The sequence below is a fragment of the Castanea sativa genome, chromosome 7 (genome assembly GCF_040712315.1).
Source record: "Castanea sativa cultivar Marrone di Chiusa Pesio chromosome 7, ASM4071231v1".
NCBI lineage: Eukaryota > Viridiplantae > Streptophyta > Magnoliopsida > Fagales > Fagaceae > Castanea > Castanea sativa.
This window is the reverse complement of record NC_134019.1, coordinates 25,578,257-25,606,007: the sequence shown is the minus strand read 5'-3', so window position 1 is coordinate 25,606,007 and position 27,751 is coordinate 25,578,257.

The following is a 27,751-nucleotide window of genomic DNA, read 5'->3' as shown; positions in this document are numbered from 1 at the left end:
AACACAATTCAAATATAGCAAGTATATTGAAAATAAGGAGCGTATGCATGAAAAATGCATGAACATGTGACATGCCATATAAAAGACATCATGGGCTCCGCCCAATCCAATCTTACCAGCACACAATCAAATTGAACACATCTAAATGCATGATAATACAGTTATTATGCTTATGAGATGCAATGTATGAGATTTGAAACTCATTTAGGCAAAAACCCATCCCAATTTTTCACAAAAACTCAACAATTTTGAAAAGCCCCAAAAAAATTTCAAAAACAAAAAAAATTCAGAAACTCAAAAACCTAGGTATGAATGCATGAAAAGAACATGAGGAAAGATAGAAAAGAAATCATACCAAGTGATTTGAAGCAATAGAGGCTGAAAATCACGTGAGTTAAAGGTTTTGAGAGAGAAAAGAGTGTTTGGGAGATGAACAGGTACGGATAGATCGAGAAAAATGAGATCCGAATTGCGCTGAAACAATATATAGAACCTTAGTAAATCTTGACAAATAGAGGTGTCCAGAGGTATCGAGACAAGTGTCGAGGTAGGTGTTGAGAACATAGGCGTTGACAGATGCAGCCATCGTGGAGGTGTCGAGGAACAAAACATCAGACACGAGTAAGAAGCTCGATCGATCCACCAGCTGTCGGGAATCTATCGAGAGGTCAGGAGGATCCTCGATTGATCCAGAAGCTATCGAGAGGTTAGGAGGTTTCTTGATCGATCCAGAAGCTATCGAGAAGCTATCAAGATTGCGATAAGATGCAACTGAAAAGCTCGACAGATAATCCAAGTATCGAGAGGTGTCGAGAAAGTATCGAGATGGCTTAAAAACAGTTTTTCAAAGAGGAGAAAAACACAGATATGAATGCAATCAAACATGCAACTCAGCCAATGATCCAACCAACATTTTAACCTGTCAAAACATCTCTCAACCAACAAAGAGTTGAGCAATTAGCTCCCAAACACACACACACACACACACACACACACACTAAACAAATATAACCAATTTTATATTTCAAAAACAAGTTAAGAAAGTTTAGTGAGCATACATCAACACATGTAAATCTTGTGACGGCCAAATCACATTGTACTTGCACATGTATAAAGAGTAGCAAAGAATATTGCGTGTTGTGTGTGAAAAACATCGCAAGATTGCACAAGTGTCTCAAAGTTATGACGATTTGAGATATGAGAAAATCACTTTAACTCACACACAATCATAACTGTTTGATGGGGACTATCACTTTTAAGGTACATCCTATAACTCCCACATCTCCTAGAAAACACGCTTGCAATCATATTTAAAGCATTTTGTTCTTTTTGCTTTTATTTTCTTTGCATATTTTCTTTTTATTAAGCAAACCATGCATGGCTATACAAATGAGAGAAAAGAAATACCCAATTATGTTAAGCTTTTGACATTGCACTTTTGCTATGCCGAAGCATACAGATGAAATTGACATTGCACTTTTGCTATGTCGAAGCATACAGATGTCATTTCATGATTGGCAGGTAATAGTGATGAGATAGTTATTTATGCCTTTCTCTTAAGATTTTCTAGTCCTTCCTGTCAAAAAGAGTGATATGAGTGTTAAGTACAAGAGATCACTTAACCTTACTCATCACAAACAAAGAGCCACAAAGCTCACTTGCTTAGTTGTGCATAGGGATGCTCATCTAAGCTACAAAAGATACAAAGTTTAGAAAACTTTGTTTCAATGGCCATTTTAAGGTTCACAAGAATCGATGTACAAATACACACACTGTTTTTGTATATTTCTGAATTTTTCAATTTTATTTTATTTTATTTATTTATTTTTGAATTAAAACAAAACAACTAAAAACTAAAAGACTAATAACCAAAAACATGCAAGACAAAACAAAGCAAAGTATAAAAACTAGACTGACTCAAAACATTAAAGCAAAACAGACAAGTAATGCAAAAACAAAAACAAAAGAAGAGAGAGAAAAAAGTGATTAGATCACTTGGAACCCTTTTCCTTCCACACCTTGGAAGAACATTTCCTCTTTACAAACCCTTGAACCGTTGGTGAGGGGGAAGAATTGATACCGTTCAAGTTTTAAAGGAACATGAGGGCTTTGAGAAGATCTCCAAGAGGAGCAAACGAGGACGGAAACTGATTTTGGTTTCCCGACGCCAACATGCTATTGCTATTTTCAGTGGCTAACCACTTATAGCAATTTGGTCGAGTATGACCAGCTGCTCCACAGTGATGACAAAGATGCTGCTTCTTTTGTTTAGGCCTTTGAGAGATAGCCTTCTTAGCCCTAGGGTTTTTAACTTCCTTCTTATCCTGCTTAGGGGGTGCTCCTAAGATAGATTTACCCTTGTCTATGTTCTCACTAGCTAATTCAGTTTTAACATTAGTGTTCTCAATTTCAACATTATTGCTAGGGGGAACAAAAACAGTAGTACTAGCGGAAGCAATATTAGAGGAAGAGAAATCATACCCTAAAACTGTTCGATCTGAAGCAGATTTTTGAAAACTGAGCATCTCATCGAGCTTAGCACTTGAAGTCCTTTCCAGCTGAGCTCTGACTTAGAATAGTTCTGCCTCAAGCTTCTTAGTTTTCTCAGCCAAGAAGTTATTTTCAAACCTTAGTGCTCCAATAGTTTGATTTGCTTCATCAAACTTTGTGGAAAGCTCTTTACGTTCAAGCTCCACATCACAAAGCTTCTTGGTGGTCAACCTATACAGCTTCTTGTGCTTTTCTGAGACCTCATATAATTTTGCATAGGCTGTGTGAATGTCATCTTGATCATCCATCTTCTCAAACTTGGCTTCCACCAATTCCTCTTCTTCATCCACATCTTCAACAATCCCCTTAGTAGGATTAACTATGGCAGTGAAGGCATTCAAGATTCCGTCATCCGCATTGTCGGAATCATCTTCGGGCTCAGTGTCGCTTAGCGTAACAGCAAGGGCCTTACTTTTCCCAATCGTCTTGAGATACGTTGGGCATTCCTGTTTCATGTGTCCGAAGCCTTGACACCTAAAGCACTTAGGTCCTGTAGGAATAGTGTACTAATCGCCATCCCTTGCATCCTTCTTCCCTTTGTCTTGACTCTTGAACTGAGAAGAACTAGATTGCCTACGGTCCTTATTGAAGCCTTTCCCATTGGCATTCTTCATGAACTTCTTGAATGGCCTGGTGATGTAGGACTTCATCTTAGAATCTTCATCGTCTGAAGACTCTTTCGTCTCACTGCTCTTGGCCTTCAGTGCCATATTCTTACTCTTGCTTGTTTTTCTGATTCTATACAAACCCAACTCGTAGGTCTGTAGATTTCCAACTAGCTCTGTCAAAGAAATTTTATCAATATCTTTCGATTCCTTAATCGCGGTAATCTTGGCATGAAATCTTTCAGGCAAAGATCTGAGCACTTTTCTCACAATCTTGGGTTCTAGGATAGTTTCTCCAAGATTAAAGGCAGAGTTCACTATGTCCTTGAGTTTAGCATATAACTCATCAAATAACTCATCAAATGACTCATCCTCCTCCATCTTTATCTCTTTGAAGCTTGTAGTGAGCCTCTACAGCTTCGAATCCTTGACAGCCTTAGTTCCTTCATAGGTTGTCTAGAAGATGGTCCATGCTTCCTTTGTAGTTTCAGTGGAGGATATCTTCTTGAATTCCACATTTGTGATGGCACTGAAAAACGCATTCAATGCCTTGTTGTTGAAGGTTGCCTCCTTAATCTTTGCCTTATCCCAATCGGCCGGCGCTTCCTTTGGCTTGGTTTAGCCAATCTCTACAGCTTGCCACACCTTCTCATCTATAGACTGCAAAAAAGCTCTCATGCGTACTTTCTAGTATGCATAGTTAGTCCCATCAAATAAAGGAGGGATAATAAGAGATTGCCCTTTATCCATGACAACAGGGGTCAATGGATCACACATAAGGATTAAACCCTAATCAGAGTGTGCCTGCTTTGATACCACTTGATAGGCCAAAAACGTATTAACCCCTTGTGATGGATTAAGTTGATTAATTAGCCAAGTTTATTAATTAATCAAATTAACATGCAAACGCGTGGTAGCACAAACAAATCACCAATAAACTAAAGTGCAGCAGAAAATAAATTTGACACGGTGATTTGTTTACGAATGGGGAAAACCTCCAAGGCAAAAACCCCACCGGGTGATTTTAAGGTCACCACTCCTAGGAATCCACTATTATCACAATAAGTGATTACAAGTAAAAGAATCCCAATACCTTATACCAATCTACAAATGAACCCTTACCCTAATACCCAATTGGACTTGTTCTGTAGTGACAATCTCTCATTTTCAATGCACGGCTCCCAGTACATGGCTAACCAATTGCGCGGATCCCAGTGCGCGACTTCAATCACCAATTTGAGAAAGATGTTGGCTGCAAAGTTCTTCAGGTCATCCTCATATTGAAGAACAAGAAGATGCTTGGTTACAAAACCCTATGGTGCAAAGACGTAGCAGCTTTTTCACAAAGAGATGAACTAGGGCAAACTTTGTTTCCGGTCACAAATTGCTTGAACAGACTTTGCTCAATGCTTGTGCAACTTGTGCTTACTTTGACGGCCCTTAAAATAATCATTTTATATGTCTAGGGTTATGAGAAAAGAAGGCCCAAAGACATGTCCACGGATTAGAATCAAAACCGTACTGAAAAACTGTTTTTCTTAAATCTCGACAGCTAGAGGTGTCGAGGTGCTGTCGAGCAGCTGTTGAGCCGCAGGGTTGGAATAGCTCCTTAAAGCTCGATAGATGCAGCTAGCGAGCTAGCTGTCGAGCTTTAATGAAGAGCACTTCTCAGCTTGTTTCTTGGACAGACTTTCATGACTTTAACACTTGATGTTGAAACCTTGTTTCTTGAAGTATCAAAAACATCCTAGATCTACCCAAGTACAAGTAAAGTGCGTTTTGTCAAAGGATTAGCCAATTACATAAAAGAATGACATATATTCTTATAAAGTGAACCACATATGTCCTAACATAGATGTTTTTCCTCGTCCAAACTTTTTACTAACATGTCATCCACATAAACTTCTACATTCCGTTTGATTTGTGGAAGAAACATATGGTTAACTAACCTTTGAAAGTTGCCCCGGCGTTCGTCAAACCGAAAGGCATCACCTTATAGCAAAATAATCCTTGGCTAGTGATGAAGGAAGTGTTCTCTTGATCCACTTCGTCCATCCTTATCTGATTGTAGGCTGAGAAGGTGTCTATGAAACTTAGCAGTTTATGTCCCGCGGTAGAATCCACCAGCTGGTTGATGCGTGGCAACAAAAAACTATCCTTGGGGCAAGCCTTGTTCAAATTAGTGAAATCCACGCACATCCTCCACTTGCCATTTGCCTTCTTGACCATAAACACATTAGCCAATCAGTCAGGATAATAGACCTCTTGAATAAATTTTTCCGTAGTTAACTTCTGGACTTCTTCTTTAATGGCATTGTCTCGTTCAGGAGAAAAAACTCTTTTCTTTTGACGTACAGGCATGGAGGAGGGATACACATTTAGACAGGGGGTAATGACACTTGGATCGATACTTGGCATGTCGTTGTGACTCCATATGAACACATCAAGGCTTCTCTTCAAAAACTGGACCAAGGTTTTCTTTGTCTTCTCTTCCATACTCGCTCCAATTCTAGTAAATTTCTCAGGGTTCCCCTTGTCTAATGGAATGTTCTCCAATATTTCCATGGGCTTCGCAATAATCCTTTTCTCGTCTATGCTTATTGTTTATACGTGCTCGTCTATAGCCAACATGGCTAGATAGCACTCTTTGGCGGCTAACTGGTCTCCTTGCACTTGACCTACTCCATACTCAGTTGGGAACTTGACAGACAAATGGTAGGTAGAAGTTACCACCTTCTAACCATTTAAAGTCAGTCTTCCAATGATAGCATTGTATGATGATGAGCAGTCAACGATAAGGAAATTTACTTGTTTGGTTATTTGATGCGAATATGCTCCAACCACCACAGGTAATGTAATGGTACCCATAGGTTGCACCTTCATTCCTCCAAATCCTACCAAGGGTGAATTTACTGGATAGATTTGATCTCATCCTAACTTCATCTATTGGAAGGAGGGGTAATAAAAGATGTCTGATGCACTGCCATTGTCTACCAACACCCTTCTAGTCGTATAATCAGCGATGAACAAGGTAATGATGATCGCGTCATCATGTGGGTGGTGAACTCTTTCAGCATCCTCGTCCATGAACGTAATGGCTTGCTCTTCAGCTCCCCTCGTCCTTGGGAATCGTCCAGACAATTGAACGTTTTGCACCACCTTTAGGTATGTCTTCCTTGACTTGGATGACTGGCCTATTAAGGTCCCCCTTATAATAACTCTTATTTCTCTAAGTGGGGGTCGTGATGACTCTTCCACTTTTACCTTTAATTTCCCGTCCTTGTGGTCTTATCCAAGAAAATTCCTCGACTTTCCTTGCTTGATGAGATTTTTTATCTGCTGCTTCAAATCAAAACATATGTTTGTGTCATGCCCATGATCTCTATGGAAGTGGCAATACTTGTTCCTATTGCACTTGTTGGGATCTCCTTTCATCTTCTCTGGCCACTTCAAGGATGGGTCATCCTTGATTTGCATAAGCACTTGCTCAAGTGACGTGTTCAAGGGAGTATATTGTTGATTCCTCACTGAAGAACTCGCCTTCTTGCTATCTCTGTCTTTCTTCTCTCCTACCCGAGCCTTCTTTGGACGAGGACCCTACTCAGGATGACGCGGGAAATCTGCTTCCATTCACTCGGCTCTCTTCCTCTTCTTGGCTATGATTGCATCGTCCGTATTCATGAAATTTTGGGCCGAATGAACAAGTTCAACCATGGTTTGTGGCTCCTGCTCGTAAAGCTTATGAATGAATAAATCGGAGTTAACTCCGTTATGGAAGGTGGCCAATAATAACTTGTCATCCATCTCATGTACCGTTAGGGCTTCCCTTTTGAACCGGGTAATGAAGGACCGCAGGCTTTCATTTTCCCCTTGCTCTATGGTTAACAGGTTGGACGAGGAACGTTTGTGGCGTTGTCCTTCTATAAAATTGTTGACAAACAACTTACTCAATTCTTCGAACAAGCCCATAGTGTTTGGTGGAATATTGCTGATGTTCAGATGTGTGCCTTTAAATCCTATTGTATGATGCTATGTATGTTATTATGTATGACTTAATGTTGTGTTTAATAAAGTTGTTTTGTTATTATCTAAAAATAATGGTAACATGAATATTGGAACATTATCATATAGTCCATGAGATGCATAGTATGTGATTTATGTGAAAAGTCACAGAAGATATAAATCACAAGTTCTTTGTAAATTCAAAATTGTAGTTCGTAGTCAGTAATGAAATTGGGTATTTCATCTGCGAAGACTATAACATATCAACTAAGATGATTTTTCTTGATCATGGAAATGTAGATTTCTAGTCAATATGTTGATATGTTTTAAGAGTTAAAATATATTGAACTAGACCGGTGTGAGATTTTTTATTCTCCTAACGACTGTTAATTGAATAATAAACTCACGACTTGTATTTGCATGAATTATTAATCTTGAGAGAATAATGGACTTGATCATGAGGTGTAGGTTGCTTTGATATATCAGGAGTGAGATTTAGAGTTACAGTCAAAACCTCAGTATGTTGGGCAACCACATTTAATGTTGATGGAACATATATTCTCAAAATAGAATTCATAGTCTCTTAACGGAGATACAAAATATTCCCTTAAGATAAGTTTAATGGGTTTGTTATTCAGAATGTTAGGCCTAACTACTTTAGTAAATTGTTGCTAGAGTATATATATTTATAAAATTGGATTTCATAAATATATGATGAATAACTTAAAGGATTAAACTGGGTACTCAAGGATAAGATGTAGTAATTTACAAAGTAGCAGTCTACATTCATGACTTTGTGTTACTACGAATATTTTATGAAGGGGTTGCATGTACAATAAAGTCTTGGGATATAGTTTATAAATAAGGTCTAAAGTGCAACTATATTTATATAGTGGTATTAAATATAGTTAATGGTAACTTTAGACTTGTCAAGAGTTGACAGAAAAGCCCAAGGCCCATTGGGGATAGTGTCTTATTGGTCCCTTTTGGTCCCACTCTAAGGCACACACTTAAGCCCAATTGGAAAGGCCTAAAAGGCCAGCCCAATTAGAGAATCAGTTAGATACAAATGGAGAAACATATATATTTTTCTATAGAGAATTGTAAGAACACTATTGCAAAGTGGTGTAAGAAGTGTTAGACACTTTTTGACATTCTCCCTTTGGAACTGATTAAGAGACCACACATCCTGGGCGTTAGTAGAATTGGAGTGAAGATTGAAAGTGTTCCCAAGTGCTTCTGATCTTCGGTTTTGAAATTCACTGCTCCAAGGTACACTCTCTTGTTCTCAAATTCTGAAACTTATATAGTGCATGTTAACTTTTATGAATGAAGTAGATCTGTTATTTTTTTGCTGCGTATGTTTTGTATTCGATACAAACATGTTATTTTTTTTCAATTGAACCACACTCTCGTTGGCCCCTTGGGGGTGGTAGGGAAAGCCCTGCACATAATCTCATCCGGAACCCGCTGAAGGTGCATGGTAGTCTTGAAGGTGGCGATATGTTCACACGGGTCACACGTTCCATCATATGAATCCAAGGAAGACATTTTGAACTTTGGGGGTAAAGGGTGACTATTGATGGAAGCTGTGAAAGCAAAGTCTGTTCGGTGGACTAAATCATCTACTGGATTCGCCTTTCTCATGTTCTTACTCATCTCGTCCATAGCTTTCCTCATTTGGTCCATCTTCTTCTGCAAGTGCAGCATCCTTCTTGAGGTGGTACCCCTTGACTGATTCTTGGGTTCAACATTTTCTCCTCTACCTTCTTGACTCTGGGCTTGCCTTTCCATATGTCTTTCATGGTGTTGCCTCCTTAGACCAATCTCCCTAGTCAACTCTTGGTTCTGACAGGTTAATTATGTTATGACGGCAGCTATGGACTGTATATGTCGAATGGAAGGCGGTTGCGTAACAGGTGCTGACTAATGATCGTGGTGGGGATTACTAGAAGCATCCCTACTCTCCCGGTGGCCTAGGCTAGTAGTTCTTGATCTTGTCCGAACCATATAGCCTTTTTTCGGGGAAAGGAGAATTATCAAAACACAAATAATCGAACGAAATTCCCACAGACGGTGCCAACTGATGATGGAAAGAAAATCAATAGGCTGAATGCCTCGGGCATCAAAGGGCTAGTGATTGGTTTGATGTCTAAAAAAGAAAGAAAAAATGATCAAAGGTGACTAGGGTGGACCAGCCAAGAACCCTCCGATGCCAAAGTTAGTTTCTCTCTTAAATTCTTGGAGTTCCATCATTTTAGGAATTGTAAAAACGTACCTTTTATTTGGTCTGAGTTGATGTTTATATAGTGTACCCTTGAAGCAGTTATCTAATTGGTAACTTCCCCTGTATTTGAAGAGGTCGGATGGCTCAAGGATAACTTCTACAACCGCTACGGGAGTTATATTCCATCTTTATCTTCTATAATTGCTGTTGATAGTTAAGCTCTCAGTTAAAAGGCACAGTGGTGAACCTAGATATCATTCATGCCTTGGAATGATAATATGTGGTCACTTGTGCGGGTGAATAACATTTGGAATTTTCCTAAGTGTTAGGGGGTCGTTCATGTGCTTTTCCCATGGACGACCTGCTTGCACATTAACAACTATCTTGGACGGCCCATTTTGTTTATGGACGACTGTCATGCTGAATATTGCCGTTGTTATCTTTCAATTCTGGAAAACATTCATGGACGATTTGGAGTTGATTATATTTTCGGTTCATCACCAGTTGCCCTTTCATCCAGGGGTCGTCCAGCATGCCACTGAGTTTTAAGACGAGCTTACTGTTTGTCTCATTTTATTATTATCTTTTATTTTATGTGATGTGCCACGTGTCATGCTTTCACTGGTGACTGGTCATCGATGTTGTCATTTTAGATGCAAAATTTTCCACCTATAAAAAGTGGATTTCCTTTCGTGCCCCTCTCATTTCTCAAATTCACTTCTTTGACACTTCTCGTTTGTTGCCTCTTCTAGAAGTTTCCCAACGTCCTTAGTATTCCTTCGTCTAGAGCCAGGTATTCTCCTCATCCTCATTCTTAGGTTTTCCTTTAAGTTCCAGCATGTCTGAAGTAGTTGTCTCCTCATCTTGCAATAGTATAGATAAAGCCATAGACGAGTACCATGACTCCACCAGCTATAGTAGTTCTAGTAATGATAGTAGTATTAGTGGTAACACCAAGGAGGAATACACCTGTAGTGTTCTTTGTAGGATTAAACATGGTTCGTATTTCATACAAAACATACGCAGTGGAAATTTAACAGATCTACTTCATTTACAATCGATAACATGCATTATGTAGGTTTTAGAATTCAAGAACAAGAGAGCGTACCTTGATGTGGTGAATTTCAAAACAAAGATTGAAGGCACTTAGGAATACTTTTGATCTTCACTTCAATTCCACTTTGCGCCCAAGATGTGTGGTCTCTCAATCAATTTCAAAGGGAGAATGTTAGAATGTCTAGCTCTCTCTCACACACACCATTTCACAATAGTGTTCTCTTTTTTAAAATTCTCTTACATAAAATCCTGTATGTTTCTCCTTTTGTATCTAACTGATTATCTAATTGGGCTGGCTTTTTAGGCCTTTCCAATTGGACTTAAATGTGTGGCTTGGAGTGGGACCAAAAGGGACCAATAAGACACTAGCTCCAATGGGCCTTGGGCTTTTCTGTCAACTCTTGACAAGTCCAAAGTTACCATTAATTATATTTAATACCACTATATAAATATAATTGCACTCTAGGCTTATAAATTATATTCCAAGACTTTATTGTACATGCAACCCCTTCATAAAAAAATCGTAGTTATACAAAGTCATGAATATAGACTGCCACTTTGTAAATTACTACATCTTATCCTTGAGTACCCGGTTTAATCCTTTAAAGTTATTCAACATATATTTATGAAATCCAATCTCATAACTATATACTTTAGTAACTTCTTACCAAAGTAGTTAGGTCTAACTCTCTGAATAACTGAACCTATTAAACTTTTCTCAAGGGAATATTTTATATCTCCATTAAGAGACTATGAATTCCATCTTGAGAATACATGTTCCATCAACACTAAATGTAGCTGCCCAACATACTCAGGTTTTGACTGTTAGGATAGATCTCACTCTTGATATATCAAACCAACCTACATTTCATGATCAAGTCTATTATCTTCTTAGGATTAAGAGTTCTTGTAAATAGAAGTCGTGAGATTTATTATTCAATTGACAGTCATTAAGAGAATAATAAATCTCACAGTGGTCTAGTTCAATATGTCTTAACTCTTAAAACATATCAACTAGAAGTCTCCACTTCCATGATCAAGACAAATCATCTTAGTTGATATGTTATAGTCTTTGTAGATGAAACACTCAATTTCATCACCAATTACGAACTAAAATTCTGAGTTTACAAAGAACTTGTGACTTATATCTTCTGTGACTAAATCACATAAATCACATATTATGCATCTCATGGACTATATGATAATGTCCGAATATTCATGTTACCATTATTTTAGATTATAATAAAACAATTTTATTAATCACAACATTAAGTCATACATAATAACATACATAGCATCATACAATAGGATTTAAGGGCACTAATCCTAACAATCTTCCACTTGCCCTAAAGACTATTGCGCACTAATCTAACTCCCATCTCCTCCAAATGTGACTCAAAAGTCCTTTGGGGCAAGGTTTTGGTAAAGGGATCCGCCAGATTCTTTGCACCATCAATCTTTGCTACAACCACATCTCCTCGAGCAACAATGTCTCGAATGATGTGGTACTTTCTTTCTATGTGCTTTTCTTTCTTATGATTCCTTGGATCCTTGGATTGTGCAACCGCTCCACTATTGTTGCAGAACAATGTAATAGGAACTTGCTCAATTCTCACAACACCAAGATCAGAAAGGAATTTCTTGAGCCAAATAGCCTCCTTTGCCGCCTCACAAGCAGCAACATATTTGGCTTCCATGGTAGAGTCAGCAATACAAGATTGCTTAACACTCCTCCAACTTATGGCTCCACCTCCCAAGGTGAAAACACTACCCAACGTGGATTTTCTAAAATCTAGATCCGACTGAAAATTTGAATCTGTATAGCCAATGAGAATCAAATCCTCACATTGGTAAACAAGCATATAATCTCTCGTTCTCCGAAGATACTTGAGAATATGCTTTACAGCTTGCCAATGTTTAAGTCCTGGATTTGATTGATATCGGCTGACCATGCAACTGAATAACAAATATCCGGTCTAGTACAAAGCATGGCATACATGAGACTTCCTACTGTAAAAGCATAAGGAACTTGTCTTATCATGTTTTCTTCCTCTTGAGTCTTAGGTCTTTGGTCATCAGACAGAGGAACTCCATGTCTAAAAGGAAGTAATCATTTCTTGAAGTTTTGCATGTTAAACCGTTCTAGAACCTTATCTATATATCCAGCTTGTGACAAACCCATCATCCTATTCTTTCGATCTCGCCAAAGCTTGATCCCTAGAATATAGTTAGCTTCACCCAAGTCCTTCATATCAAATTGGCTAGACAACCAAACCTTTACTGATGACATGACCCCTACATCATTCCCAATGAGTAGAATATCATCAACATAAAGTACTAGAAACATTACTACTTTGTCTTGATGTCTTTTGTACACTCATGGTTCATCAAGATTTTGTTCAAAACCAAATGACTTGATTGCTTGATCAAATATGATGTTCCGTGACCTAGATGCTTGCTTAAGTCCACAAATGGACCTTTTCAACTTGCATACCATATGCTTTTGGTTCTTTGCTATGAAACCTTCCGGTTGCAACATGTAGATTTCTTCTTCAAGATTGCCATTAAGAAATGCAGTCTTGACATCCATTTGCCAAATCTCATAATCATATTGAGCAGCAATGGATAAGAGAATTCTGATAGATTTAAGCATTGCTACTGGTGAAAATGTTTCTTCATAACCAATACCTTCTTTTTGTGTATACCCTTTCGCCACTAGCCTTGCTTTAAAGATTTCAACATTTCCATCTATCCCTCTCTTCCTCTTGTAAACCCATTTGCAACCAACAGGTTTAATGCCGTTAAGCGCCTCTACAAGATCCCAAACTTGATTAGAATACATAGAATCTAATTCTGATTTCATAGCTTGAACCCAATGATGTGCATCTATATCATTCATTGCTTCATCATAAGTGTAAGGATCCGATTCAACCTCTTCTGAGATAGCTTCATAATTTTCTCCCAAACCTATGAATCTTATAGGAGGCCGAACAATTCTCCCACTACGACGAGGCACCTGCGTACTAGGCATTTCATGAGTAATGTCTTGTGGTGTATCTAATACAGCCACATCATCCCTAGTTTTATCCAATGGCAGTTGATTTATAGATTCATTCATTTCAGCCAATACAACTCTACTTCTAGGAGTAAAATTATTCATATAGTCATTTTCCAAAAATTTAGCATTTGTATTAACAAAAACTTTGTTATCATTTCGACTATAGAATAAATAACCCCTTGTTTCTTTTGGATAACCCACAAGAAAACACACTTCTAATTTTGGTTCCAATTTATCAGGCTTCCCTTTTAACACATGTGTTGGACAACCCCAATTGTGGAGATATTTCATGCTAGGCTTACGCCCACTCCACAATTCCATGGGAGTTTTGGGAACAGGTTTTGATGGAACTAAATTCAATAGATGCATTGCCGTATCTAAGGCATGCCCCAAAAAAGAAATTGGTAAAGTTGAGTAACTCATCATGGACCTAATCATTTCCAAAAGAATCCTATTCCTTCTCTCCGCTACACCATTTTGTTGAGGAGTTCCAGGTGCAGTCAATTAGGATACAATCCCATTTTGAATTAGGTAATCCTTGAAATCCCCAAGAAGGTATTCGCCACCTCAATCAGATCGAATGGCCTTTATGCGTTTACCTAATTGATTCTCAACTTCAGCCCTAAACTCTTTGAACTTTTTAAAGACTTCAGACTTCCGTCTCATTAGGTACACATAACCATATCTTGAGGTTGGCAGGAATGCATTTGCCCCTTATATTGGAGAATTAGGGAACCTTCGTCCTGAAGGTATGTTGTGTCGTCTAACCTTACTTTCTCTCTCCTTTTGTAGTTGTTAGACATCCTTCTTTAAGTAAATTTCACCTTGACCGAGTCCACAAAGCTCGTCTACACGTTGATAGGAATTTTCACTCGTTGGTGACCCTTCAACGTTTATATACTTGGGGACTTGGTCCTGAGTCGTCTACAGAAGCCCTTGCTCACGAGCTAACTGTTCGTAGACGTGAGTCTTCTTTTTTACTTTAGAATTTCTTAAAGTGTTATTTGACTTATGCTTCCTAACTAACACTTTGTTTTTCCTTTAGGGATGGAAACTATGAAGGAGAACAAGGGGAAGGAGGTGGTTGATGGGACAACCAGACCTGAGGCTCAATCCCAGCCTCGTCCTTCTGTTAAAGACAAAAGAAAAACCTTGCCCAAGACGTTGGACTTGGGAAACCTACCCAGTCTTTGAGGGAAGAAGGCGAGGCATGGGTCCTCTAGGCCGAAGATTGCTAAGTTTGATCCTCCTTCCTCCCAGCCATTCATCCCAATCGTCGATGTTGACACGGTCGTCCCTATTGATGTTACTCTGTCCGAAACTCTTGCTCTTACCTCGCCCGAACCTTTCCAAGGGGTCCCTATGAACCTTCTGGAAAATGAAGACTTGGTTTGGGAATGGTTTCAAAAGGCCGTAACTGGTGAGGACGTGGCTGCATGCTATGACATCTCTTTGAGGGAATTCAAGCATTTTGGTGTCCATGATCTTTTTAAGGTAAAATTTTTTAACTTGTCTTGCTTTCGTAACATTATTTTTTATTATTATTGTTATTTTTCTAACTTGAACTCTTCAATCATTTATGCAGGCCATGTCGAAGTTCATAGCTGCGACCAGACAGGCCACGAAAATGGACAAGACGAGGATCCTCCTTGAGAAAAGGATCCAAGAGGTCAAGGGCGACTGCAAAACTTGGGCTGAGGTGGCAGCTAAGGCCAAAGACAAGGCCAAAGAGTTGCATAATTTGGTGGAGGAGTTGAACCCTCCAATAGCTACAACTGGAATCCTACTCCCATCAGCCAAAGTAAGAAAAAGTTCTCCCCCATTCAGTCTTCTAGTCTCTTGGAATCCCTGCAAAGAATTATAGATATGATTAGTGCAACCCAAATCCACACACTAGGAATCCTTGAGATTTTGTACTAAACATATTTCAAGAAGGAATGAACATTTCATACCCTTATTCTTGGCTGCTATGAATTTTGGACAATTCCTCTTCCAATGCCCTTTCTCACCACAATGGAAACACTTTCCTTTGGTGTACTCCTTCTTCTTTCCCTTGTTGTCTACTCCTAAGGCAATTTGTTTACCATCTTACTTGGTGAAGTCCTTCTTCTTCTTCTTCTTACCTTTGCCTTTTGACTTAGATTGAGAAGAAGAAGCTTCACCGAAATTGGCTTCAACATTGGATGTACCAAGAATGCCTTCCGCCGCCACTAACTCATTCATTAATTCAAACAATGAATAAATCTTTTTGTTCATGTTATAATTACGTCTGAATTCCTTGAATGATTCTGGTAGTGACTGGAGTAACATATCCACTTGGGATTCTCCATCAATGTTGGCACCTCAAAGTTCCAATGTATTCAGATTAGAGATCATCCTAAGACAATGCTCCCTCATCGAACTACCTTAAGCCATTTTGGTATTATAAATTTTCCCTATAGTTTCTTGCATTACAAAATGACCTTGCTCACCAAACATCTCCTTCAGACTTAGCATAATGTCTGAAGCTAGTTCTACATCCTATATTTGATGTTGTAGAACATTTGAAATAGATGCTAGGATATAGCACTTGGCCATCTCATTAGATTTCTGCCAACGATCATATCACTATTTTTCCTCAAGAGGTGCATCTAATGAAGGAAAGTTAGGACAAGGTTGAGTAAGCACATATTTGTGCTCTTCATCTAAACAATGTCTAAAATTTCTTTTCTAGTCAACATAGTTGGATCCAGTTAGTTTGTTTTGATTAAGAATAGCAACAAGTGGGCTAAATGATGCCATGACAAAATCTGAAAATAATAAACATAAATATAATAGGCAAACTGGACATTATATATTTAGGATATAAGCATATAATATGGAACCTTCATAAAACCATAATATAATATATGCTACAACAACCCAATCCCATGTTTATAATTCCTTGGTAGCAAGTATATTATAAACACTATGATTGATTGAGAACTATTCTCGTTATTAGTGCTATCATGATAACTCTTATCAAACACTAATAATATGCCGTATTACCTTTAGCCTCTAAGTAATAATGACATAGTTCCTTTGGGAGGTTAACATTACACTTAGTCTAGTGTACACCATTATCTAGAATCATGTGTAGCCACATTTCATCTCCCTTTATAGTGTTTAAACTTGTAGTACCATGAAACAAAACATCCTCCTTTAGGATCGCGTGGCATATACGCCAAAGCGAGGTGCTTATCCCACACCACTATGAATTGATAACGGAGGCCGTGAGATCCAACCCTTGTATCTCTCTCCCACTAGATATTTTAAAGAAAAGTTTTTAATTTAAAACATGCCTAAACTAATTACACATAGCCTTGCTCTTTATACATGTAAAAAATAGTTAGAGAAATTCTGAACCTTCAGTCCTCGATTGATCGAGAATGTACCTTGATTGATTGAGAAAAATTCTGCCTGCTTGATCGATGCTCGATAGATTCTCGATCGATCGAGCTTCGCAAATTTTGAATTTTTCAGAATTTTTCTAAAACAGTTTTTTAACATTTTTTATGAACAAACAACCATTATATGAACATAATTGACAGAGATTGATAACAAAACTCAACTTCATTGATGCTATAGCCTTAAAGTTCAATTTAACATACTTAAACTCATATTTAAATGACATCATAACATCAATATCAGTTTGTATCAAACAATAATTTCAACAACCATGCAGAAAACTAATTTCTAACAACATGAAATCATTGTCACTAATTTCAAAACTCACAAAACATGTTATATAGATTCGATATTGAAGACCGCTGTGATACCAATTGTTGGATAAATACATGTTTGCATCTCATATAAAACATACACAGCGGAAAAATAACAGATCTACTTCATTTGCAATTGATAACATGCACTATGTAAGTTTCAGAATTTAAAAACAAGAGAGTGTACCTTGGTGCGGTGAATTTCAAAAACAAATATCAGAAGCACTTGGGAACACTTTTAATCTTCACTCCAATTCCACTAACGCCCAAGAAGTGTGGTCTCTCAATTAGTTTTCCAAGAGAAAATTTCAAAGTGTTTAACCCTCACATACACACCATTTTACAATAGTGTTATTAACTTACTAAAAATTTTGTATGTTTCTCTCTTCGTATCTAACTCATTATCTAATTGGGCTGGCCTTTTGGGTCTTTCTAATTGGGCTTAAGTGTGTGGCTTGGAATAGGACCAAAATGGACCAATAAGACATTAGCTCCAATGAGCCTTAGGTTTTTTTGTCAACTCTTAACAAGTCCAAAGTTACCATTGACTATATTTAATACCACTATATAAATATAGTTGCAATCTAGGCTTTATTTATAAATTATATCCCAAGACTTTATTGTACATTCATCCCCTTCATAAAATATTCGTAGAAATACAAAGTCATGAATATGGATTGCCACTTTGAAGATTACTACATCTTAATTCCTTGAGTACTTGGTTTAATCCTTTATATTATTCATCATATATTTATGAAATCCAATTTCATAAATATATACTTTAGTAACTCCTTACTAAAGTGGTTAGGCCTAACACTCTGAATAACCAAACTCATTAAACTTATCTCAAGGGAATATTTTGTATCTCCGTTAAGAGATTATGAATTCCATCTTGAGAATATATGTTCCATTAACACTAAATGTGGTTGCCTAACATATTGAGGTTTTGATCATAACTTTAGACCTCACTCTTGATATATCAAAGCAACCTACACTTCAAGATCAGTTCAATTATCCTCTCAAGATTAAGAGTTCATGTAAATAGAAGTCGTGAGTTTATTATCCATTTGACAGTTGTTAGGAGAATAATAAATGTCACAGTGGTCTAGTTCAATATGTTTTAACTCTTAAAACATATCAACATACCAACTAGAAATCTTTATTTCCATGATCAAGAAAAATTATCTTAGTTAATATGTTATAGTCTTTGTAGATGAAATGCCCAATTTCATCACCGATTACGAACTAAAATTCTGAGTTTACATGGAACTTGTGATTTATATATTGTGTGACTATATCACATACTATGTATCTCATGGACTATATGATAATATTCCAATATTCATGTTACCAATATTTTTAGATAATAATAAAACGACTTTATTAATCACATCATTAAGTCATACATAGTATCATACAATAGGATTTAAGGGCACACATCCTAACAATCTTGATAGGCCAAAATGTATTGATCCCTTTTGATGAATTAACCAATTAATTAGCCAAGTAAATTAATTAGGTTCAATTACATGCAATGAGTGTGGCAGCACAAAAAAATCATCAAATAACTAAATGCAGCAGAAATTAAATTGACATGGTGATTTGTTTACGAATGGGGAAAACCTACACAGTAAAACCCTACCGGGTGATTTCAAGGTCACCACTCCCGAGAATCCACTATTATCAAAACAAGCGGTTACAAGTAAAGGAATCCCAGTACCTTATACTAACTTACAGTTGAACCCTTACCCCAATACCCAATTGGACTTGTTCTATAGTGACAATCTCTCCTTGTATTGCACGGCTCCCAGTATGTGACTAACAAATTGCACGGCTCCTAGTATGTGACTAACAAATTGCGTGGATCCTAATATGCGACTTCAATCACCAACTTAAGAAGGATGTTGGCTGCAAAGTTCTTCCGCTCTTCAACAGATAAAGATCTTGAAGTTGCTTGGTTACAAAACCCTATGGTGTACAAACACAGCAACTTCCTCAAGAACTAGAGCAACCTAGGTTTTCGGTCATACTTATGGAATTATGCTCTTATGCAATTGTGTTCTTAGCTGTGTAACCTGATATGGCCATTAAAATAATCCTTATATATGTTTAGAGTTTTGTAAAAAGAATGCCTAAACACATAATCACGGATTGAATGAAAAACAGTCCAGAAAAACTGAGTTTCATAAACGTCGATAGATACCCTAGCTGCTGTCGAGCCACGACCTTGAATAGCTCTTTAAATCTCGATAAATGCTAGCTGTCGAGCTTTAATGAACAACACTTTTCAAATTTGAATCTTGGACAGACTTGCATGACTTCAATACTTGGATTTGAACTCTTGTTCCTTGAATTATTAAACACATCCTAGATCTATCCAATTACAAGTAAAGTGCGTTTTGTCAAAGGATCAGCCAATTACATAAAATGTTGACATATGTTCCTAAAATCCAATCACATATGTCCTAACAAATCTCCCACTTGCCCTAAAGACTATTGTGCACTAATCTAACTCCCATTTCCTCAAAATGTGACTCAAAAGTCCTTTGGGGCAAGACTTTGGTAAAGGGATCCGCTAGATTCGTTGCATTATCTATCTTTGCTACTACTACATCTCCACGAGCAACAATGTCTTGAATGATGTGGTACTTTCTTTCTATGTGCTTTCCTTTCTTGCGATTCCTTGGATCCTTGGATTGTGCAACTGCTGCACTATTGTCACAGAACAATGTAATAGGAACTTGCTCAATTCTCACAACACCAAGATCAGAAAGGAATTTCTTGAGTCAAACCGCTTCCTTTTCCGCTTCATAAGCAGCAACATATTCAGCTTTCACGGTGGAGTCGGCAATACAAGATTGCTTAACATTTCTCCAACTTATGGCTCCACCTCCCAAGGTGAACACATAACCTGAAATGGACTTTCTGAAATCAAGATCTGACTGAAAATCTGAATCTGTATAGCCAATGGGAATCAAATCCTTACACTGGTAAACAAGCATATAATCTCTCGTTCTCCTTAGATACTTGAGAATATGCTTTACAGCTTGCCAATATTTTGGTCCTAGATTTGATTGATATCGGCTGACCATGCCAACTGAATAACAAATATTCGGTCTAATACAAAGCATGGCATCCATGAGACTTCCCATCGCAAAAGTATAAGAAACTTATCTCATCATGTTTTCTTCCTCAAGAGTCTTAGGCCTTTGGTCATCAGACAGAGGAACTCCATGTCTGAAAGGAAGTAATCATTTTTTGGAATTTTGCATGCTAAACCGTTCTAGAACCTTATCTATATATCTAGCTTGTGACAAACCAAACATCTTATTCTTTCGATCTCGCCAAATCTTGATCCCTAGAATATAGTTAGCTTTGCCTAAGTCTTTCATATCAAATTGGCTTGACAACCAAACTTTAACCGACGACATTACCCCTACATCATTTCAAATGAATAGAATATCATCAACATAAAGCACTAGGAACATTACTACTTTATCTCGATATCTTTTGTATGCACATGGTTCATCAAGATTTTGTTCAAAAACAAATGACTTGATTGCTTGATCAAATCTAATGTTCCATGATCTAGATGCTTGCTTAAGTCCATAAATGGACCTTTTCAACTTGCATACCATAAACTCTTGGTTCTTTACTATGAAACCTTCCGGTTGCAACATGTAGATTTCTTCTTCAAGATTGCCATTAAGAAATGCAGTCTTGACATCCATATGCCAAATCTCATAATCATAGTGAGCAGCAGTAGATAAGAGAATTCTGATAGACTTAAGCATGGCTACTAGCAAAAAAGTTTCATCATAGTTAATCCCTTTCTTTTGTGTATACCCTTTCGCCACTAGCCTTGCTTTAAAGGTTTCAACCTTTCCTCTTGTAAACCCATTTGCAACCAACAGGTTTAATGCTGTTAGACTCCTTTACAAGATCTTATACATGATTGGAATACATAGAATCCAATTCAGGTTTCATAGCTTGGACCCAATTATGTGCATCTATATCATTCATTGCTTCCTCATAAGTGTAGGGGTCCGATTAAGCCCTTTTGAGATAGTTTCATAAGTTTCTCCCAAACCTATGAATCTTATAGGAGGCCGAACAATTCTCCCACTACAACAAGGCACCTGTGTACTAGACATCTCATGAGTAGTATCTAGTGGTGTATCTAATACAACCACATCATCCCTAGTTACATCCATTTCTTGTTCAACTACAGGTTCATCTATTTCAGCCAAAACAACTTTACTCCTAGGATTAAAGTTATTCACATAATCATCCTCCAAGAATTTGGCATGAGTGCTAACAAACACTTTGTTATCCTTATGATTATAGAATAAATAATCCTTAGTTTCCTTTGAATACCCTATAAACATGCATACTTCTGCTTTTGCTTCCAATTTATCAGACTTCCCTTTCAACACATGTGCCGAAAAACCCCAAATATGGAGATATTTCATACTAGGCTTGCACCCACTCCACAATTCCTTGGGTGTGTTGGGAACAGAATTTGATGGAACCAAATTCAAAATATGCATTGTAGTTTTTAGTGCATATCCCCAAAAAGAAACTAGTAAAGTTGAGTAACTCATCATAGACCTAACCATTTCCAAAAGTGTCTTATTCCTTCTTTCCGCTACACCATTTTGTTGAGGAGTTCCAAGTGCAGTCAATTGGGATACAATCCCATTTTGAATTAGGTAATCCTTGAAATCCCCAAGAAGGTATTCACCACCTCAATTAGATCGAATGGCCTTTATTCGTCTACCCAATTGATTTTCAACTTTAGCCCTAAATTTTTTGAACTTGTCAAAGGCTTCGGACTCCCGTCTCATTAGGTACACATAACCATATCTTGAGTAATCATCCGTAAAAGTGATGAAGTACTCATAACCTCTTTTTTCTTGGGTTGACATAAGACCACATATATCTGTATGAACTAATTCAAGCAATTCTTGAGCTCTTCTACCTTTTGTATTAAAAGGTCGTTTGGTCATTTTACCCTCCAAACAAGATTCACAAACTGGGAGTTCATCAAAGTCCAATGGTTCTAAGAGTCCATCTTTGATCAATCTTTGCATTCTATTTGAATTAATATGACCCAAATGCAAGTGCCAAAAATATGCATCATTAGAAGGAAACTTTCTCTTTAATGATTTTACATGAGAGTTATTATCTTTTTCAGAATTGTATAATTTATGCTTATTAGGAGTTAAAATATAAAGACCATCCACAATATTGCCAGAATTAATAAACAATTTATCCTTCTTTATTACAACATTGTCTTTCAGGATAACACAATACCCATGTTTACCTAAATAAGTTGCAGAAATTAAATTCCTACGAACATTAGGTACATATAGAAAGTCTTCCAATATTAGAACTCTAAAACTAAAACATAAATTAAACACTGCAACAGCTACAACTGGAATCTTGCTCCCATCAGCTCAAGTAAGAAAAAGTTCTCCCTCATTCAGTCTTCTGGTCTCTTGGAACCCTTGCAAAGAATTGCGGATATGATTAGTACAACTTGAATCCACATACCAGGAATCCTTGGGATTTTGTACTAAACATATTTCAAGAAGGAATGAATATTTCATAACCTTATTCTTGGCTGCTATGAATTTTGGACAATTCCTCTTCCAATGCCCTTTCTCACCACAATGGAAACAATTTCCTTTGGTGTACTCCTTCTTCTTTCCCTTGTTGGCTACTCCTAAGGCAATTTGTTTACCATCTTGCTTGGTGAAGTCCTTCTTCTTCTTCTTCTTACCTTTGCCTTTTGACTTAGATTGAGAAGAAGAAGCTTTACCTAAATTGGCTTCAACACTGGATGTACCAAGAATGCCTTCCACCGCCACTAACTCATTCATTAATTCAAACAATGAATAAATCTTTTTGTTCATGTTATAATTAAGTCTGAATTCCTTGAATGATTCTGGTAGTGACTGGAGTATCATATCCACTTGGGATTCTCCATCAATGTCGACAATGCTCTCTCACTGAACTACCTTCAGCCATTTTGGTGTTATAAATTTGCCTCATAGTTTTTTGCCTTGCAGAATGGCCTTACTCACCAAACATCTCCTTTAGACTTAGCATAATGTCCGAAGCTAGTTCTACATCTCGCATTTGATACTGTAGAACATTTGAAGTAGATGCTAGGATATAGCACTTGGCCATCTCATTAGATTTCTACCAACGATCATATCGCTATTTTTCCTCAAGAGGAGCATCTAATAAAGGAAAGATCGGATAAAGTCGAGTAAGCACAAATTTATGCTCTTCAGTTGTAAGAACAATGTCCAAATTTCTTTTCTAGTCAACATAGTTGGATCCAGTCAGTTTGTTTTAATTAAGAATAGCAACAAGTGGGCTACATGATGCCATGATAGAAATTTGAAAACAATAAACATGAATATAATAAGTAGGGGTGTCCTGCCACCGATCGATTCTACCTACGGGTCAGATCGAGTCAAATTCTCCGGAGGGTCGAGTTATTTCGCTTAAAACCGAGAGAATAGTGGTAAATGTCGACCACCACCGGATTTGGATGCAGATCACGAGATCGTCGTTGGATCTGGATGGAGGAGATCTCGATAGGGGCAGAAATTGCGAGATCAACACTAGATTTGGGCGGAGAACTCAAGATCTCCACTTGATCTGGATGGAGGACTTGAGATCTCCATTGGAATTAGGTGAAGCACTCGAGATCTCCATCAGATCTGGACATAGAAAGGGAGATCTCGACCAAAACTGGGCCGATTTGAGAGAGAAAAGGAGGAAAACCAATGAAATCTACCTATTCTTCGGTAGGGTCAGCTCCAGCGGGTTGAGAGAAGTGAATCCGAAACTCAGAACGACGAGGGTTGGGTTTCATTGGACAAAACCATCACCAACCGCGGTGGTGCTCGGGTTGGTTGGCTTTTGGTTCGGGTGGCGGTAGGTCGAGCAGTTCTAGCGGGTCAAACGGGTCCTGGACACCCTTAATAATAAGTGAACTGGACATTATCTATTTAGCATATAAGCATATAATATGGAACCTTAATAAAACCATAATATAATATATGCAACGATAACCCAATCCCATGTTTATAATTCCTTGGTAGTAAGTTTATTATAAACACTATGATTGATTAAGAACTATTCTCATTATTAGTACTATCATGATAACTCTTATCAAACACTAATAATATGTCGTATTACCTTTAGCCTCTAAATAATAATGACATAACTCCTTCGGGAGGTTAACATTACACTTAGTCTAGTGTACACAATTATCTAGAATCATGTATAGCCACATTTCATCTCCCTTTATAGTGTTTAAACTTGTAGTACCATGAAACAAAACACCCTCCTTTGGGATCGTGAGGCATATATGCCAAGACGAGGTGCTTGTCCATACTATTTTAAATGGGTAAGTTCAATCTTGTAGTACTATGAAATAAATACCTTCCTTTGGGATCACGAGGCATATACGCCAAGACGAGGTACTTATCCCACACCACTATGAATTGATAATGGAGGCTGTGAGATCCAACCCTTGTATTTTTCTCCCACTAGATATTTTAAAAGAAAAGTTTTTAATTTAAAACATGCCTAAACTAATTACACATAGCCTTGCTCTTTATACATGTAAAAAACACTTAGAGAAAATTCTGAACCTTCAGACCTCGATCGATCGAGAATGTACCTTGATCGATCGAGAAAAATTCGGCCTGCTCGATTGATACTCGATAGATTCTTAATCGATCGAGCGTCGCAAATTTTGAATTTTCCAGAATTTTTCTAAGACAATTTTTTAACATTTTTTATGAACAAACAACCATCATAACATTAATATCAGTTTGTATCAAACAATAATTTCAACAACTAACAACATGAAATCATTGTCACTAATTTCAAAACTCACAAAACATGTTATACAGATTCGATATTGAAGACCGCTTTGATACCAATTGTTGGATAAATACATATTTTTATCTCATACAAAACATACGCAGCAGAAAAATAACGGATTTACTTCATTCGCAATTGATAACATGCACTATGTAAGTTTCAGAATTTAGAAACAAGAGAGTGTACCTTGGTGTGGTGAATTTCAAATACAAAGATTATAAGCACTTGGGAACACTTTTAATCGTCACTCCAATTCCACTAATGCCCAAGAAGTGTGGTCTCTCAATCAGTTTTTCAAGAGAGAATTTCATAGTGTCTAACCCTCACATACACACCATTTCAAAATAGTGTTATTAGCTTACTAAAAATTCTGTATGTTTCTCCTTTTGTATCTAACTCATTATCTAATTGGACTAGCCTTTTGGGTCTTTCCAATTGGGTTAAGTGTGTGGCTTGGAGTGGGATCAAAAAGGACCAATAAGACACTAGCTCCAATGGGCCTTGGGCTTTTTTGTCAACTCTTGACAAGTTCAAAGTTACCATTAACTATATTTAATACCACTATATAAATATAGTTGCACTCTAGGCCTTATTTATAAATTATATCCCAAGACTTTATTGTACATGCAACCCCTTCATAAAATATTCGTAGTAATATAAAGTCATGAATATGAACTGCCACTTAGAAGATTACTACATCTTAATTCTTTGAGTACCTGGTTTAATCCTTTATGTTATTTATCATATATTTATGAAATCCAATTTCATTAATATATACTTTAGTAACTTCTTACTAAAGTAGTTAGGCCTAACACTCTGAATAACCAAACCCATTAAACTTATCTCAAAGAAATATTTTGTATCTCCGTTAAGAGACTATGAATTCCATCTTGAGAATATATGTTTCATCAACACTAAATGTGGTTGCCCAACATACTGAGATTTTGATCGTAACTTTAGACCTCACTTCTGATATATCAAAGTAACCTATACTTCATGATCAAGTCCATTATCCTCTCAGGATTAAGAGTTCATGTAAATAGAAGTCGTGAGTTTATTATCCATTTGGCAGTCATTAGGAGAATCATAAATCTCATAGTGGTCCAGTTCAATATGTTTTAACTCTTAAAACATATCAATATACCAACTAGAAATCTCAATTTTCATGATCAAGACAAATCATCTTAGTTGATATGTTATAGTCTTCGCAGATGAAATGCCCAATTTCATTACCAACTACGAACTAAAATTCTGAGTTTACAAGGAACTTGTGATTTATATCTTCTGTGACTAAATCTAATAAATCACATACTATGTATCTCATAGACCATATGATAATGTCCCAATATTCATGTTACCAATATTTTTAGATAATAATAAAACAACTTTATTAATCACAATATTAAGTCATACATAATGTCATACATAGCATCATACAATAGGATTTAAAGGCACACATCCTAACAGGCATTTTGATAAAAGAGGTAAGCATGGCCGAGGCCACTTGATACATGCCATAGGGGTAAGTATAATGAGAGCCTCCAGTTCTTATCCATTGATGGCAAGGTAGAAATGGGGGAGAGATGAGAAACAAAATAAGGAATTTTGTCTAGGAATGGAGAGTGGTGCAGTAAGCACACCCTAAGTAGAGGTAATGGCTGGGCGACTAATGGGTTTATAGCAAGGGAGTCAATATCGTACCGGAGACCGTTTAGGTTTGGTCAGAGAAATGAAATATTTCGGTATCGGTCAATATCGATGTATCATTTTGGGATTATCGCTATTTATATATATATATATATAATATTTTTTAGTTATAATATTTTATTTAAGAAAAATTTTCTTTTGACTAAAGAAAAATAAACTAATTTATTATTCTTTATTTGTCAAAAAATGATAATATAAATATTAAAAACGATGTAATGGTCTTATGGGTACATAAGTGAAGAATGAATATATTAATGTTTTAAAAAAACGAAAAACAAATAAATTCAAACTGTTAACCAAAAAAAAAAAAAAAAATCAGACTTATTCATTACAACTAACAATTTACAAAGCTGAAAACTTGGAATTAGCGGTTTTGCTTTAATGAGAGTAATTCTATAATTGTGACTGTGGGCTAGTTGATGCCAGCTATTGTTTAAATTTTTTTTTTTTAAAAGTGTTTGATCTTATCTCTTTTCTCTGGTAAACGAACCACAATTGAACTGACTACGTAAAAGCTTCCGTAAAAGAATCACAACTCAAGAGCTTGTTCCAAAAAATTCCAAGTATAAATCAAAGGTACCAATGGACTCTATCTGAGCTTTTTTTTTTTCAGCCCGTAGACAAGCGAGCCAAGCCAAAAAAATAAATTACAAGATTTGAAGAATTTTTTTTTGCCATTATTCTCAAATTGAAGCAAAGAAAAACAAAGAGTAGAAAAGGAAAGCGACTGATAGCAACGAAGAAGAAGAAGAAGAAGTGTACGGATCACCGGTCCAAAACCAATATATCGGCCAAAATTGCTGAAATCCATCGAAACAGCCGAAACAGTCTGGTATCTAGAATGGTATGGATCAAGTCTGTTTCTATACCGGTCTAGGCATTGGCACAAAAAAAT